Here is an 18648-nt window from a genome sequence, read left to right as displayed (position 1 = left end):
GTTGCTTAAGTATAAAATAGATAGGAATGGAAAATAACTCATTCTCCTACTGCCGTTTTAGCAAGAGCATTATTCAGTGGATTTTCCAACTCTTACTGAAGCATAGATGATCTCTTCTAAAGAAAAAAAACAAGACTATATAAACATCTGAATACATAAAATATCTAAATGAGGGACTAATTATTAGCCTGACCAAATTATTGACGACATTATTCCTTTAGATAGAACTTCATGGATAGCATAATGGAGAGATCATTAGCTCAGATTCAGAATACCTTGGTTTAAGTGAAGGGTCTGCCATATTTGCTAGCTGTGTAATGGCCAGTCCACTTGAATCTGTTTCATCTTCACAATGAGCCAAACAAAACTGGCATGATATTCCTCACATGGCTATTGTTTGTGATGAGGTTTTATAAACCTTCAAAAGCTGCATGTGAGTTCTTAATCATGTTTAACTCCCTTTGTGCACATGTAATATGTCATAACTTTATCAGTAAATCAGAAAGGGATGAGCAGAATTTTGCTTGATTGTTTATAACTTCAGAAATAAATACAAGAAGGTATAAAAGTTATAAAATGTCAAGGTACTCAAAGAGTATAAAATATAATCACTATAGTTAAATACAGCATTCCTGGTAACTGATAAGAATAATAGACTTTAAAGATTATAAAAAGCAATTTACACATGTCATCTTATTTGATTATCACAGTAACATTGTAAAGGAAGTGCTATTATTATCCCCATTTCACAGATGAGGAAACTGGTGCTGAGATTCAATCCCTTGTCCAGGGTCACTCAACTAGTAAGTATATAAGCCAGGATTTGAACTCAAGTCTTTCTGTTTCCAAATCCAGAATTCTATCCACTGAGACACACAGCTGCCTACAGAAGAGAGAAAGCAGTACTCACTTTTGAATGAATAATAATGACCTTGACCTACATATGTATATATGTGTATATATATATATATCACTTTAAGTTTTTGCTTTATGTTTTTTCATTTTCATTTTTTATTTTTAACTTCTTTTAAATTTTGAGTTCCAAATTCTCTTCTTCCCTTACATGTCTCCCATATCCATTGAGAAGATAGGCAATAAGATATCAAGTATATATGTGAAAGGGCAGCTAGGTGGCACCGTGAATAGAGAACCAGCCTGCAGTCAGGAGGACCTGAGTTCAAATCTGACCACAGACTCTTAGTAGCTAGCCATGTAACTCTGGGCAAGTCACTTAAGCCTGAATGCCACCAAAAAACCAGAACAAAACAAGACAAAAAAGTATACATGTGGAAATCATGCAAAACATATTTCCATATTAATCATGTTGCAAAAAAAGCAAGAAAAATTAAAGAGAGTGGAAAATTACACTTCAACGTGCATTCAGAGTTCATTAGTACTCTTTCTGGAGGTAGATAGCATTTTTCATCATGAATCCTTTGGAACTGTCTGGGATCATTGTCTTGATCAGAGTAGCTAAATCTTTCATAGTTGATCATTATTAAAACACTGCTGTCAACAATCTCCTGCTTCTCATTTCACTCTGCATAAATTCATATAGGTCTTCCTGTTATTTCTTATAGTACAATAATATTCCATCACAATTGTACACCACAACTTGTTCAGTCATTTTGCAGTTGATGGATATCCCTTCAATTTCCATTTCTTTACCACCACAAAAAAAGTTGCTATAAATATTTTTGTACATATAGATCCTTTTTCTTTTTCTTTGATCTCTTTGGGTTATAGATCTAGTAATATCATTGTTTGGGCAAAAGGGTATACACAGTTTTATAGCCCTTTGGGCATAGTTCCAAATTGTTCTCCAGAAAAGTTGAACCAGTTCATAACTCCACCAACAGAGCATTAGTATCCCTGCTTTTCCATATCCACTCCAGCAATTGTCATATCCCTCTTATATATCATGTTATCCAATGTAATAAATGTGAAGTGATACCTCAAAGTTCTTTCAATTTGCATTTCTCTTATCAATAGTGATTTAGAGCATTTTTAATATGACTAAGCTTTAATTTCTTCTGAATCTATATCATTTGACCATTTACAAACTGGGGGTGACTCTTATTTTATAAATTTGGCTATATTATTTATTTGGCTATATTTTTGAGAAATGAGAACTTTTATCAGAGAAACTTGCTTTTTTCTCAGTTTCCTGCTTTCCTTCTAATTTTAAGCTGCATTGGTTTTGTTTGTGCAAAAACTTTTTAATTTCATATAATCAGAATTATTCATTATACTTCCCATGATCCTCCCTATCTCTTATTTCATCATAAATTCTTCCCCATCCATGGCTTTGACAGGTAAATTTTTCTATACTCTTCTAATTTACTTATGATATAATCCTTTCTGTCTAAATCATGTACCCATTTTGACCTTATCTTGGTATATAGTATGAGATGCTGTTCTATGCCTAGCTTCTGCCAAATTGCTTTCTAGTTTTTCTCAGCAATTTTTGTCAAATGTTGAGTTCCCGCTTGGATCTTTGGGTTTATCAAACACTTGATTACCTAATCCATTCCATTGATCCACCACTCTATTTCTTAATATTGTTTTGATGATGAACATTTTGCAACAAACTAAAATCTCATACTGGTAGGGCACCTTCCTTCACATTTTTTCATCAATTTCCTTTATAATTCTGACCTTTTCCTCTTCCAGATGAATTTTGTTATTTTTTCTAGATCTACAAAGTAAATCTTTGGTAGTTTGTTTGGTGTGACACTGAGTAAGCAAATTAGTTTAGGTAGAATTTTAATTTTTATTATATTGACTCAGCCTAGCAACAACATTTCTCCAGTTCTTTAGATTTGTCTTTATTTGTGTGAAGTGTTTTGTAATTGTCTTCATGTACTTCCTGGATTTGTCTTATCAGGTAAATTCCCAAGTAGTTCATACTGTCTGCAATTATTTTAAAAGAAATTATTCTTTCTGTCTCTTCCTGGCAGATATTGTTGATAATATGTGGAAATGTTGATGATTTATGTGAGTTTATTGTATATCTTACAGCTTTGCTAAAGTTGTTAATTATTTCAACTAGTTTTTTATATTGATTCTCTAGGATTCTCTAAGTATACTATCATATCATCTGCAAATAGAGATAGTTTTGTTTCCTCATTATCTATTATTCCTTCTATTTTTTCTTGTCTTATCGATACAGCTAGCATTTCTAGTACAATATTGAATAACAATGGCGAAAATGGACATCCTTACTTCATCTTACTGGGAAGGCTACTAGTTTATTCCCATTTCTGATAATGCTTGCTGTTGGTTTCAGGTAGACATTAATCACTTTAGGGAAAGCTCCAATTATTCCTGTGCTTCTAGTGTTTTTAATAGGAATGGGTATTGTATTTAGTCAAAAGCTTTTTCTGCATCTATTGAGACAATAGCATGATTTTTGTTGTTTTTATTACTGATATGGTCAATTATGCTTATAGTTTTCTTAATACTGAATCAGCCTTGATAAATCACACCTGGTTCTAGTACATAACCTTTGTGCTATATTGCTGAAATCTCCTTACTAGTATTTTATTTAAAATTTTTTATCAATATTCATTAAGGAAATTGGTCTATAGTTTTCTTTTTCTGTTTTTGCTCTTTCTGGTTTAGGTATTAAAACTATATCTGTGTCATAGAAAGAATCTGGTAAAATTCCTTTAGTTATTTTTTTCAAATAATCTACATAGTATTGGAATTAATTGTTCTTTAAATCATTGGTAAAATTCACTTGGATTTTTTGGTTTTTTAATACATAATTTATTTATTTTCAGTTCTTAACATTTACTTTCACAAGAATTTGAATTCAAACTTTTCTCCCCATCTCTCTCAACCCCTCACCTCAGGACAGCATGCACCACATCCAACTCTTCCTCCAGTCTGTCCTCCCTTCTATTACCCACCCTTCTTCTATTCCCCCTTCCCCTCTCTTTTCCTGTAGGGCAAAATAGATTTCTATACTCCACTGCCTGTACAGCTTAATTTCAAGATTCATGTTAAAATAATTTTTAACTTTCATTCCTAAAGATTTGAGCTCCATATTCTCTCCCTCCCTCCCTACCCACCCTCACTGAGAAAACAAGCAATTCAATATAGGTTATACATGTGTAACAATGCAAAGCATTTACATAATAGTTACACTGTAAAACACTAACCGCATTTCCCTTTACCCTATCCTGTCCTTCATTTATTCCATTCTCTCCCTTGACCTGCCCTCCCACAATAGTTTTTGCTTCTTATTATCCCTTTCCCCAATTTGCTGTCCCTTCTATTATCTTCCCTCTCGTATCCTCTTCCCCCTTGCCTTCCTGCAGGGTAAACTAGATTTCCATATTCAATTGCATGTGTGTTATTCTCTCCTTAAGTCAAATCCCAAAAGAGTAAGGCTCAATTATTTCCTTTCATCTCCTCCCTCTTCCCCTCCATTATAAAAGCTCTTTCTTCCCTCTTTTATGTGAGATGATTTGCTACATTCTTCTCTCCCTTTCTCTTGCTCCTAGTACATTCCATTCAACAGCAAATTTTACTTTTTTAGGTATTCTTCCTTCATATTCAGCTCACCCTGTGCCCTCTGTCTAATACATACGTATATATATGTATATATACACACACATATATACACACATATACCCATGCACATATACATACCTACACATATATAACATACACATACATATATACTCATACCCACCCACATATGTATATGTATATATATATATATATGTGTGTGTGTGTGTGTGTGTGTGTATATATATATATATATATATATATATATATATATATATATATATTTGTATGTATTCCCTCTAGCTACCCTAATACTGAAAAAGGTCTCATGAGTTACAAATAACATCTTTCCATGTAGGAATGTAAACAGTTCAATTTTAATGAGTTCCTTAAGGTTTCTCTTTTCTGTTTATCTTTTCATGTTTCTTTTGATTCTTGCATTTGAAAGTCAAATTTTCTATTCAGCTCTGGTCTTTTCAACAAGAATACTTGGAAGTCCTCTATTTCATTGAAATTCCATTTTTCCCCTAAAGTATTATACTTAGTTTTGCTGGGTAAGTGATTCTTGGTTTTAATCCTATCTCTGACCTCTGGAATATCATATTCCAAGCCCTTAGATCCCTTAGTGTAGAAGCTGCTAAATCCTGTGTTATCCTGAATGTATTTCCACAATACTTGAATTGTTTCTTTCTGGCTGCTTGTAATAGTTTCTCCTTGACCTGGGAATTCTGGAATTTGGCTACAATATTCCTAGGAGTTTTCCTTTAGGGATCTCTTTTGGGAGGTGAATGATGAATTCTTTCCATTTCTATTTTACTCTCTGGTTCTAGAATATCAGGGCAATTTTCCTTGATAATTTTTTGGAAGATGATGTCTAGGCTCTTTGTTTCATCATGGTTTTCAGGTAGATCAATAATTTTTTTAATTATCTCTCCTGGATCTATTTTCCAAATCAATTGTTTTTCCAGTGAGATATTTCACATTGTCTTCTATTTTTTTATTCTTTAGGTTTTGTTTTGTAATTTCTTGGTTTCTCCTAAAGTCATCAGCTTCCATCTGCTCCATTCTAATTTTTAGAGAACCGTTTTCTTCAGTGAGCTTCCTTTTCTTCCTTTTCCATTTGGCCAACTCTGCTTTTTAAAGCATTCTTCTCCTTATTGGCTTTTTGTGCCTCTTTTGCCATTTGGCTTAGTCTATTTTAAAGGTGTTATTTTCTTCAGCATTTTTTTGGATTTCCTTTAGCAAACTGTTGACTCACTTTTCATGATTTCCTTACATCACTCTCATTTCTCTTCCCAATTTTTTCTCCACCTCTCTTACTTGATTTTTAAGATCCATTTTGAGCTCTTCCATGGCCTGAGACCATTGCATAATTTTTTGGAGGTTTTGGGTGTAGAAGCCTTGACTTTTATATCTTCCTCTGATCATATGCTTTGTTCTTAATCTTCCAAAAGGATAGAAGAAAATACCTGTTCACCAAAAAAATAACCTTCTATAGTCTCATTTTTTCCCTTCTTTGGGTATTCTTCCATCCAGTTACTTGACTATTGAGTCCTTTGTCAAGTGGAGGGTATACTCTAGGGACCTGTAAGTTCTCAGTTCCTCCAAGGAACTGAGGCACAATGAAGGGAAAGGAATTTATTCCTCTCCTGGCCTGTGCTCTGATCTGTGAGCAACCACAAGCACTCTTTTGTGCCCTGGAACTACAAGTAGAATTTCCTCTTCAGTGCCTCTACCAACTCCACCACACCAGCACTCCTCCTCATCCCAGGACTGCCACTCAGAACTGAGATCAGATCAGCTGCTCAATTCCCCCAGGGTCTTTAGGCTAAGGGCTCCAAAAGTGAACTCTGCTGCAGGCAGCAGCTGCCCTGGGGGCAGACCAGGCTCCATTCTCACCCAGGTGAAAGAGCTTTCTTTCTTTGAAGCTGTCTTTGGCATTTTGGTGTTGAGAAATCTGGGAACCAGCTGCTACCTGTGATTCTGCTCCCTGAAGCCTGCCTCAGTCCTGTCTGTGCCATGAGGTGAAGGCTGGGCTGTGCTCTACTCTGAGCCTGGTGCAATAGACCCTTCCGGTTTGCTGTCCTGGCTGTCTTGGGTTGGAAATTTCTTTCACTCTGTCATTTTGTGCCTTCTGCTGCTCTAGAATTTGTTTAGAGTCATTTGTACAGGTATTTTATGGGCTATGGCTGTAGACCTAGATCAGGTCCACCCTTCTACTCTGTTATCTTGGCTCTCCCCACCCTCCCCCCACCCTGTAAAATTCACTTGTAAATAAATCTAGTCCTGGTGATTTTTTTCTTAGGGAAATCACTGGTGACTCGTTCAATTTCTTTTTTTCTTAATTAATTTATTTGTTTTCAGTTTTCTACAATCACTTCCATAAATCTTAGGCTTTCTCCTCCTCCTTCTACCCTCTCCCTCCCTGAAATGGCATGCAATCTTATATGGTTTCTATATACACATTCTTATTAAGCACATTTTTACCATACACAAGAACAAGATACACGATCTAGGTATAAAGGCTGATAAAATAAACAAATTAGGGGTCCAAGTAATAGCATATTTGTCATGTTTATGGAGAATGGAGAAGTTTGTGACCAAACAAGAGACAGAGAGCATTATGAAGTACAAAATGGATAATTTTGATTACATTATATTGAAAAGTTTTTGCACGAAGAAACCCAATGCAACCAAGATTAGGAGGGAAGCAGAAAACTGGGAAAGAATTTTTGCAACTGGTATCTGTGATAAAGGTCTCATTTCTAAAGTATATAGAGAACTGAGTCAAACTTACATGAATATAAGTCATTCCCCAATTGATAAATGGTCAAAGGATATGAACAGGCTGTTTTTAGAAGGAGAAATTAAAGCTATCTATAGTAATATAGAAAAATGCTTTAAATAACTATTGACTAGAGAAATGCAAATTAAAACAACTCTGAGGTACCATATCACACCTATCAGATTGGCTAACATGGCAAAACAGGATGATGATAAATGTTGGAGAAGATGTGGGAGAGTTGGAACACTAATTCAACTTCTTTTTCTAAGATAAGGTGATTTAAATGTTCTATTTCCTCTTCTGTTTATCTGGGCAATTTATATTTTTGTAAATATTCATCAATCTCATTTAAATTGTCCATCTTATTGACAAATAGTTGGGTAAAAAAGTTTCTAATAATTGCTTTAATTTCATTTTCATTGGTGGTGAATTTACCCTTTTCATTTTTGATACTAGTAACTTGATATTCTTTTTCTATCAAATTAATCAGTAGTTTATCTATTTTATTGCTTGTTTTTAAGTAAAACCTGCTTTTTGTCTTGTTTATTAGTTAAATGATTTTTCTACTTTTAATTTTATTAATTTTTCCTTTGATTTTCAGGATTTCTGCTTTGGTGTTTAATTGGGGATTTAAAATTTGTTCTTTGTCTAGTTTTTTTTTTTATTTTGCAAATCCAATTTATGGATCTGCTTTCTCTCTTTTACTGACATAAGCATTTAGAGGTATAAATATTCCCTTAAGTACTTATCACCATTTATTAATTAAATACTGCCTTATTATTAAATACCACTTTTTATATTGATTTATCAAGTTTTGAAAAGGGAAAGTTGAGATCCCCACTAGTATACTTTTTACTGTCTAGTTCCTCCTGTTACTCATTTAACTTTTCTTTTAAAAATTTGGATACTCTGCCACTTGGTGCATATAGGTTTAATATTGAGATTACTTCATTGTTGTGCCTTTTAGCAAAATGTAGTTTTACTGATTATTCCTTTTAATTAGATCTATTTTTGTCTTTGCTTCATCTGAGATCATAATTATATAGTACTTTAACTCTGACAAAGTCCTTTACATATATTTTCATTTGATCCTCATGAAAGTATTATAAGTGCTGCAGATACTTTCGAGATGATGAAATTGAGATTCAGACAGTTTCTGCACCTTACCATAGTAACACAACTAAGTGTCAGAGACTGAATTCACACTCAGGTCTCTTACCTCTAAGAGAAGCACCATATTCCGCCCCCCCCCCTCTCTCTGTATATATGTATGTATGTATGTATGTATGTATGTATGTGTGTGTGTGTGTGTAATTCTTACTATATGTAAGTGCCAGACCCTGATGGTCCTCTTTGAGAATGAAGGACAAAAAACAAAAGGCTCTGTGCTAAGTGCTTTATAATTATTAACTCATTTGATCCTCACAACAACCTTAAGAGGTAGGTACTATTATTATCTCCATTTTACAGAAGAGAAAACTAAAGCAGGAAGAGATTAAGTGACTCACCCAGGATCACGTAGAGAGTAACTATATGAGGCTGGATTCCAACTCAGGGTTTCCTGACTCCAGACCTAACACTCTATCCACTGTACCTCCTAGCTGCCTCTACGAGTGAATATCCTAAAAATACACTTCTAATGTTTCATGCCTCTAAGAAATCCACAGGAGGTATAGTCAAGAGTCTGAAACCAGGATATAAAGAGAATGCTTATAATGATCTGCTGTGGTCAAGTCACTTACAGTAAGAACTTGTCACAGATGATTAACAAAGCAATGTCCCACTCATTCATCTGAATACCACATGACCTCAATTATGGTGTCAATCTATATGGAAACAAACTTGGTTTGGTTCTATGTTTCTCAGCAAAGATGAATTCTTTCAGTAATAATAAGCAATGTAACTACAGAGTAGTACTTGGGAATATCCATGTTTCATCATGTGAATCCTCAACCAAGAACTGATGGAGAAAACCAAGGCAAGTCTTGACTACAGACCGCACTGAAAGGCAACAAAATGTGGTCAAATACAATTGATATAATTGGTACCAAAAAAATTAAAGTTCGAGCACATGTATTTTCTTTAAAAATAAACAGCAAACTAGATATGTGAAAAGTTCTATTTGGGCAATTTTACTTAACTTTGGAAGGATTGGGGGGTGGGACACATATTTGGGGTATTTGTTTTAAAATGTTTACAGTGTTGAAACAAAATGCTTGAATAAAGGAAAAAAAAGATTTAATCCATAAATCAATAGCATAATTTGATTGCTAGCACTGTCTTTATCATGCTGCTGGCAATTACTCCTCTGAAGTTATAATTACTGGCAAATGTCCTCAGGTTGACTACCGGTACGCATTTCTCTGCACCACCACAGTCACTTTCTCCTGTTAAGAGTCCTCAAAGAATCATGGAGAGGTTCTGGCCCCTTAGTGGGTGGCAGATTAATGATGATCTAGCAAAAGAAACTAAAAAATTACATTATTCATTTCAATTAAAATATTTGATTTGAGTCAGTAAGTTATTGATTACTTAATTTTCCTTTTAAAAAATTCAGAAAACATTTATTGAGAATGTACTTTATACCAGGTTGGAAGAGCTAGGTGGTAATGGATAGAGTGCTGTGCCTAGAGTCAGGAAGATTCATCTTCTTGAGTTCAAATCTGGCCTCAGACACTTACTACCTATGTGACCCTGGGCAAGTCACTTAACCCGGATTACCTCAGTTTCTTCAGCTATAAAATAATCTGGAAAAGAAAATGACAAACAACTCCAGTATCTCTGCCAAGAAAACCCTAAATGAGATCAAGAAGAGTCAGACATGACTGAAAAGACTGAACAACATATACCAGATACTATGCTTGGTACCAGCTTTTACCATAGTGGCTGTCACATAGGGGATCCTTAATAAACGCTCATTGACTGATTAATTGATGAGATAAGGAATACAATGACAAAAACAAAATAGAACTTGCCCTCAAGGAACTTTTAATATATTAAGGGAAAGCAACATGCACACAATAAGTATACACAAAATAAGAGTAATATCTCCCTTAAGTGTTCTCTTATCAGGCTAAGTATTCCCATTTCTTTAAATTGATACTTATATAATTTCATCTTGAGTTTCATTACCCTCCTAGCCACTCTTCTTTGAACGCATCCTAGCTTATCAATTACTCTTTTAAAGTACATTTTCCAGAACTAAATACAGTACTTCAGATAAGATTAGACAAAAGAAAATCACAGTAGGTTTATCATTTGCTATTAATTCAACGTAATTAGGTTTTTTTGTCTACCAAATCCAATTAAGAGTTAACAAGTTGGGTAGTAGTTATGTAAGTGGAAAGAATGCATAATAAAGATATGAAGCAAATAGAATCTGCCCAAACAAGAGTTATCAATCAGTTGGATATGGAGGGTGAGGAAGAGGTTAGAGACAAGGATGACTCTGAGCTTGCAAAGCTGGATGACAAAGGATTATGAAGCCCTTAACAGAAATAAGGAAGTTTAAAGGAGGAGTACAGTTTGGAGGAGGGGCAGAAATGAAGACAGAGTTCTGCTCTGAACATACCGAGTTTGAAATGACAATGAAGAGGGACTTCAGGAGTGCATGACCAACAAGATGGAAGTCTACACATCTCTTCTCCGATCCTCATAACCTCTCAAGCCTCTCCAAAATAGAGATTATGATCCAGAGAGGAATCAATTTCAGATTTATTCATGGTCTAGGACACCAAGAACCTATTAAATAAGGCAAAAATGATGAACTAACACAATTATTGCTAATACTAAATGATTACTCAGCATCTCCTCCCCCACAGACAGCAGGGCTGCACAAGGCAACTCAGTCCACCTGCTAGACTCTACCTGTACATTCTCTTCCCCAGCCTCCATGAGCAGTAGGAAAATTAATTCTCTATGAAACTCATAGCTCAGCAAAGAACAAATGGGGATGGACGTGTGTGTGTGTGTGTGTGTGTGTGTGTGTGAGAGAGAGAGAGAGAGAGAGAGAGAGAGAGAGAGAGAGAGAGAGAGAGAGAGAGAGAGAGAAGGAGAGAGAAAGAGAAATTCCTGAGCTAGGCGTAGTTCAGTTTCCCCAGAATTCACATAGGCAGCAGAGACTAAAGCTGGTAAACTATGAATTGACTATGTGTGAAACCACATATTAATGTTATCTGTGTTTTATTGTATTTTTATTTATATTGTAAATATTTCCTAATTACATTTTAATCTGTTACAATCATGTCCAATCCAAGTGTTCTATTTTCAGGCTAATCAGTTTCTGGCACCCTAAACTGAACCTCATGTGGTCAATTCGTCTGGTTCAAACCTCTAATTTTATACATGAGAAAACTCAAGTTCATAGAGCAGTGACTTTGCAAAGGTTATATAAATACTAAAAAAGCTAAATTAGGAGGGTCACCTTTTAAGAGTCTATCCCCAGAAATGCACTGTGCTAAAAACAGGGATAGCTTATGTATTCTTAGGAAAACACCTTTGAATCTTTCTCTGAATTTCAGGTGGTGGGACTGGACAGTATTAAAGGTTAATGAAAGGTTGGAAATTCAAACAAGGAGAGGTTCTTTAGCCTAGAAGTCAAGGTTATCCTACTAATTCCCTATACATATTTTATAATCCAGTCAAACTAAGGTGTATTTCCCCTAAACATAGCCCAAGATTTCACTCAGTCATGTATTTGTTCATCAATCCCTCTTCTTCAAATGCCCTTCCATACCATCTTTTCCTGTTAAAAGCCTACCCATCCTCCAGTGTCCTACCTTCTCTTTCAAGATTTCTCTGATTTTATGTGGATAGAAGTGGATTTTTCTAAGTCCTGCAGCATTTTCTTCACATGTTTATTGTGGAATTTAGTATGCTTATTTGTATATAATACTATGTTTATTTGTACACTTGGCTTATTTCTTCTACTAGATTGCAAGCTCATTCCGGGAAAGGGCTAAGCCCTTTTTCTAATATTCACCATAGGGCCTATCATAATCCATTGCTACATGAGTTCAAAAAAATTCATTGTTCAATGCGGAATTACTGTCACTGGGCAAGATGTCTATTTGTGAAAGTGAAATGACACTTTACAAAGAGAAACTAAATCTAGTTAGTAACATAAACATATATATTAAATTTATTTTATGAGAACTTTACCACAATTGAATACATATCCCTTCTTCCCAAATCTCCTTAATTGAAAGCAGACATCTAAGGTTAAACTGTGTTAGATAAAATATGACTCAAATAATTTCACATTTATTCTGCTTCTAATCTAATGAAGGGCACTTCATCCATCAAGAACTCTGAGTCTAGCCATTAGTAATTACAGGCTAAGTTCTCCCACAGGCCCCATGAAAGAACATTCTTAGACTGAAGTACATTTGTGATAAACTAGAACCTGAATGGCTTTGGGTAATGGAAATAGATGTTATTTTCTCTTCTAGGTAATTTTATTCTTTCAAAATGATACATTGAGAAGTCAGGGATTTTTTACTGGTGGCTGATAATATAGTCACATAGGGCAGAAGAACATGGAGATATCAGAGGTCCAGGAACAAGTTCTCTACATATTTAGCAGTTCTGCTAGACTTTCTCAAAACCAAGATCATTTCTTCCCATGTAGAAAGAAGTGGTCAGCCTTGTACCAGATCTTTATTGTCCTGAAAGTCATTCTTGGAAAAGATTTCTGGTTTGAATGAATTCTATCCCAGCAGCTGAAAGACCTTGTGGATGTGATTTCACAGTTTCAGTCTGTGATTTTAGAAAAGTCATAGAGGATAGTAAAGATTCCATTTGGACTGGAGATTGGAAGAGTTGTCCTTGCTTTCCAAACAAAAAAATTCTAGGCATGTTGGCATCCTATAATCCTACTCCCTCGAAGTTCTATGCTACAGTGCACTTAGTTGATCCCATATCAGCACTAAATTGGACATTAATATGGTGAGCTCCTAGAAGTGGCAGAGTCTCCAGGTTACTTAAGAAGGGGCAAATCAGGACAGGTTAGAAAACAAAGTAGGTCAAAATACTAACGCAAAGCGGGACTAGATCTATGAGTGGCTACCTCTTGCACTTCTAGGCTCAGTGAAATAGGGGATAGATAGTCTCTGAAAAATGGTGATTTCTGCAAACTATAGATTGATGAACTTGATGTGAAGCCTCAGGACAATTCTAAACTGGAATATTAAAGTGATACTAGTAAATGTAGCATGATTAATATTAATAAAGCAAAATGTATTTTGTATGAGTTTATTATTAGAGCAATTGAAGGCAACTTAATAGAGTGGAAAAAGTACCGTCTCTGAAACCAGGGGACCTGGGTTTGAGTCCCATCTCTGATAATGTCAACTCTGGAGGAGTCAATTTATATAACTTCCCTGTGCCTTCAGTTTTCTCATTGGAGAAAAATGAGGGGCTTGTACTAGATGGCTTCTGACTGTCCTTCTAGCTATAGATCTATGGAGTTTGATCTAGATCATAGGAGTTTCATTTTCTATTTTAATCATGTGGAAGCAAAAATTATATGAATATGCAAAAAAGCACTTTACAAGTTATCTCATTTAATCCTTACAATAATGCTGCAAGGAAGATACTATTATTATCCCCATTTAAAAGGGTGTTTACTGGATGAAAATCTGGGGAGAAAGCAGGTTTAGTTAATGATCATAATAGATCTGGAGCTAAAAGGAACATTAGAGGTTATCTAGTCTTACCCTTTCATTTTACAAATGAGGAAACAGTCTCAGAGGGGTTGAGGGACTTGCCCAAGGTCATACAAATAGTATTTCCCCATTTATAATCCTATGTATTTTACTTTGTACATTTGAAATATTATTCTGAGGAGTCCATAAGTTTGACCAGACTGCCAAAAAGGTACATAACACAAAAAAGAATAAGAACTCCTGCTTTAGAACCTCTTAACCCTTTTTAAAAAAAGTTTCATTGATATCTTTTATTATTTTACATCATGTAAATTTCTCTCAGTATCCATCCCCCTCCCCCACAAATAACAAATCATACAGTCATTGTTTGAATTTGTATCATCTGACTCCAGATCTATCGCTCTTTTCTCTATAGCATGCTTCCACTGGGCGGGGGGGGGGGGGGGGGGGGAGGAGAAGAAATGAGAGTAGAATTGGTAACACTTAAGTTTTTAGTAGAAATAATAATGAAGCAAGGTTTCACCAGATGAGAGCGGGATTAAATGCCACGGATAAGAGCACTCATCATTAACATAATCATCAGGTTGTGATTCAGGCGACAGTCAAGAACCAGGTGTCCGGAAGGACCAGAATGACTGCCACAGGTGGCTCTTAGATTTTTTAACAAGACCAGCCTGGCCATTAACCAATTGTCAAGTGAACCAAAAGACCACTGGTCTGTAAGTAAGATCTTAAGTCTAGGGCAAGGTTTTCAGGTGCATCTGGCGATAAGGGAAAGACAATTAATGTTGGCAAAGAGAAAGGGATTCTGAAATGTAGGGGTGTTGGGAAGATTTTAAAAAATCATGGAATAATGAACAACATTAAGGTATGCCACGTTTTCCTCCAGGAGTTATTCGGTAAATGTTCTTGCTGTCCTGGTTATCTCATGATTTATAGGAGTAAGAATTACACTGTCAGAGATGAATGACTGCTCTCAGAAACAGAGATGATAAGTCATTTTTAAACATGTTGCTTTCTGCATCATTGCTACATAAATGAATCATTTGCTCTGTGGTTGCCTGAACCACTATCTACTTGGACCTCATCAAAGCAAAACGACCAGAAACAGGAATGTTCACCATGTTCACTAGGTTCGCTAGGTTCACTATGCACAGGGCTGCCTGGACAGACCACTGTAAATCAGAACTCCTGAGTCCTTTATTAACAGTCTTAATTAGGGTATTCAATGGCTATCCTCAAACTGGATGAAGGTGGTTGTGAAACAGAGATAAATGTTTGAAGTATTGAGGAGGGCTATTTCAGGCACAGGAAGTGGCATGAGTGGAAGCATTCATTCATATGATAAACGTATTTATCTCGCATACAGTGGTCACTTAATATTGTCCTATGTTCTGGCAATACTTCTGACCTTCAAAGAGATTATTTTATCATTTAATTAATAAATCCTCTCAGGGAAAGGAATGGGTCAGACAAAAGCATAGGCAGAGAAATATACAAATTAGGAGTGATGATGATAAAGAAGAAATCCAAAGCTCTCTAGGATAATTAGAGAAATGAGAGAAAATTTTCACTAGGAAGGACCAGGAAAGGCTCCATGGAGGGGGTGGCACCTAAAGAAAACCTTAAAAGAAGAGAAAGATTCTGAAAGATGGAAATGGGGAGGAAACACATTTCAAACTTAGGGGACAGAGATGTTGCATGAATCTATAGAGAAGGAGGTAACAACTGCAATTGCTTGAAAGCAGAAGATGATATGTCAAGTTTATAGAAAAGCTAGTGATCCAGTTTAGCTGAAGGATAGAGTACATAAATGGGGTTAACGTACAATTATGCTGGATAAATAGGTTGGAGCCAGCTTGCAAAGGGTCCTCTATGCCAAGCTAAGTGGTTTGTATTTTATCCTAGAGACATTAGAGAGAAACTGATAATTTTTGAGCTGGAGAAAGATGTCAGTGGCAGCATCATAGACAGTGGATCAAGTCCTGGACTTAAGAGTTAGAACACATAGATTTGAATTCAACCTTTAATTTTAATTTGCTGTGACACCATGGGCAAGTAACTTAATATCTCTAAGGCTCAATTTCCTCCTCTATAAAATGTGAACAATATTATTATGGTATCAAACAGTGCTGTTGTGAGGAACAAAAGAAATAATACATTTAAGTTATTCAGAAATCTCAAAGAATGATATAGATATATAATTATTGTTGTTGCCACACCTACACCTTAGGAAAAAATTATCTTAATAGTTGAGTGAAAGACGGTTAAACTCAGGGTGGGGATGGTAACAGGAAAGAATAGCAAAGAAATATTATAATAGTCCAGGCCAGAGATAATTGCCAGTGGTAGCAATATGAGTAGAAAGGGATATATGTGAGAGATGGTGTAGAAATAGAATCAACAGGACTTAGCATCTGATTTAAATCAATCAATCAACAAGCATTTATTAAGGGAAAGGGAAGAGTAAAATATGACGTTGATGTTTCACATCTAGGAGACTGTGAGAGTGGTAGTACCATCAATAAAGATAAAGGAATATGACAAGAGGGGAATATTTGGGGGAAAGGGGAAAGGATGAGGAGTTCAGTTTTGGAACTATTGAGTTTGAGGTGTTAGCAAGGCTACCAGTGGAAAATGTCCCTCAAAAAGCTGGAAATGTTGGACTGGAGTTCAAAAAGAGATATAAAGCTATACAATTTGGAAATTTGCATAGAGGTGATGATTGAACCCAAGGACCTAGATTAAATTATCAAAAGAGAGCAGAGAAAATAGAGAGGATCTCAGCATAGAGTTTAGATGAGGTAATGGTGTCAGATGACATGTATTAAAATTCTGGCTTGGTTACTTACTAGGACAAATCACTTGCCCTCATTTAGTTTAGCCAGTGAACAGAAAGAAGGTGCCCACTTGGCATACTTTAGAAGCAATGCAGATTCTTCTATGACTTTCTCTTCTCATCTGGCATAAGTGTTGCGACTCTTCATTTTCCCTAAGATTTCTGGTGGGGCTAGAAGCCAAAATCTGCTCTCCCACCCACAGGCCCAGAGAGGTTGACCTACCCATGGTGAGGAAAACATATGCTTGTCAGGATGAGCCTGTGTCTGGACCTCAAGTTTCAGAGGGCTGCCACCTATTCCACTTTCTTTCCTTGAGTATAGATGACCAAAAAGCAATTCTAAATGGATATTTCTGAGGCAGTTAGGTGCAGCAATGAATACAGGACTGACTTTGGAGTCAGGACAACCTGAATTCAAATCCAGCCTCATACACTCGACACTAGCTATGTGACATTGGGCAAGTCACTTAATCCCAATTGTCTTGCTTTCTCCACTCCAAAAAACATAAAAAATAAAATGGATGTTTCTAGGCTTGGAAGCAAACCCATGAGTTTTAGAAATTAGAAGCCACTGTATCCAGATTCTGGCTGTAGACCTTGGTTTTATGGACTTGGAAGGCAGAAAGGTGGAGTATCATAGCTCTAGCTTCCAACCAACTTATCTCAGGGTTGGCTTCTTCCTATACACAACCTCACTACAAGTATAGTCCCTGCCCAGCCTCCCTGAGCAGCTGCCACCAATCTAACTGCTTCTTAACCTGGGGCAGCCACTGCATCCCCTACCTACTCATCTGAGAAGCTCCAGCTCCACTTTGCCTACTCCTGCTCTGATTGAAGTTGTCTGCTCTAGAGAATCCTGATTCACATTTTCATAAAAACCAGTTCACAAGGATAGGCAAGAAATACCTTGCAGACAAAGGGGGGGGGGGCAGTATGCCCACTTGTTTATGAAAGAAAGCACTTACCTGAGAAGCTGGTGCAGCTAAATGAAAGCTTCCTTTGTTAAATAAAAACAAGAGAGATAGTAATGAGCTTCCATTTATGGAACATCCTGGCTCTAAGGAATTTGTAGTGTTTTGCAAACACCAGCTGCAAAATTGACATCACCATCTCTCCTGACAAGCAAGAAAAGGTTTGCTATCGTTGAATTGAACACAAGTCAAAAGGTACACCCTATTGTTTGGCAGCACCAGCATTGGCCTGAATACAGGGACAGCTGGAGCTAACTAAATTTTATTATTCACTTGCTTGAGTATCACTACCACCATCCCTGTCCTATCTCTTCTCCCCAACCCCCAATGAATAAGCCATTTGACCTCCAGCTGTACTTCTCATTTATGAAATACTAAGTGATTAGTCCCTGAGAACCACTCCCAGAGACAAAAGAGAGAATGCTAGCTAACAATTGGAGCTACTCCTAGAAGAGGCCATAGAAATTTAAGGGATGATTGTTGCTATTGTTAGTATGATTATCCATAGGTACTGCCATGGAGACCAGTACATAAGTTGTTACCATAACAACCTATTGTACCATCATCAGGATCAATGAATTGAACTTCAATGATTCTGAGTAGGAAAGTGGCCAACGAAAAATTAAAGTTTAAGAATTGATCTATCCTGTCCCTCTCCCAAGTCCTACCCAAGGGTCCTCCAAATTTTTAAGAATGGCCCAAACTCACAAAAGGTTTCAACCATAATACACTATGCTTGGAGAGTGAAATTTTGAAACTCAGATCTTGAAGGAGGTGCCATTTCAAGTAATGAGGTCTGAGGTGCAACAATGTCAACATGTATCTGAAGTAGAATGGAATACTTGAGAAAGTGGAGTTCATAGGCCTCCA

This window comes from Notamacropus eugenii, chromosome 1 (assembly GCF_028372415.1).
Source record: "Notamacropus eugenii isolate mMacEug1 chromosome 1, mMacEug1.pri_v2, whole genome shotgun sequence".
Classification (NCBI taxonomy): Eukaryota; Metazoa; Chordata; class Mammalia; order Diprotodontia; family Macropodidae; genus Notamacropus; species Notamacropus eugenii.
Note: the sequence above shows the minus strand (reverse complement) of the source record.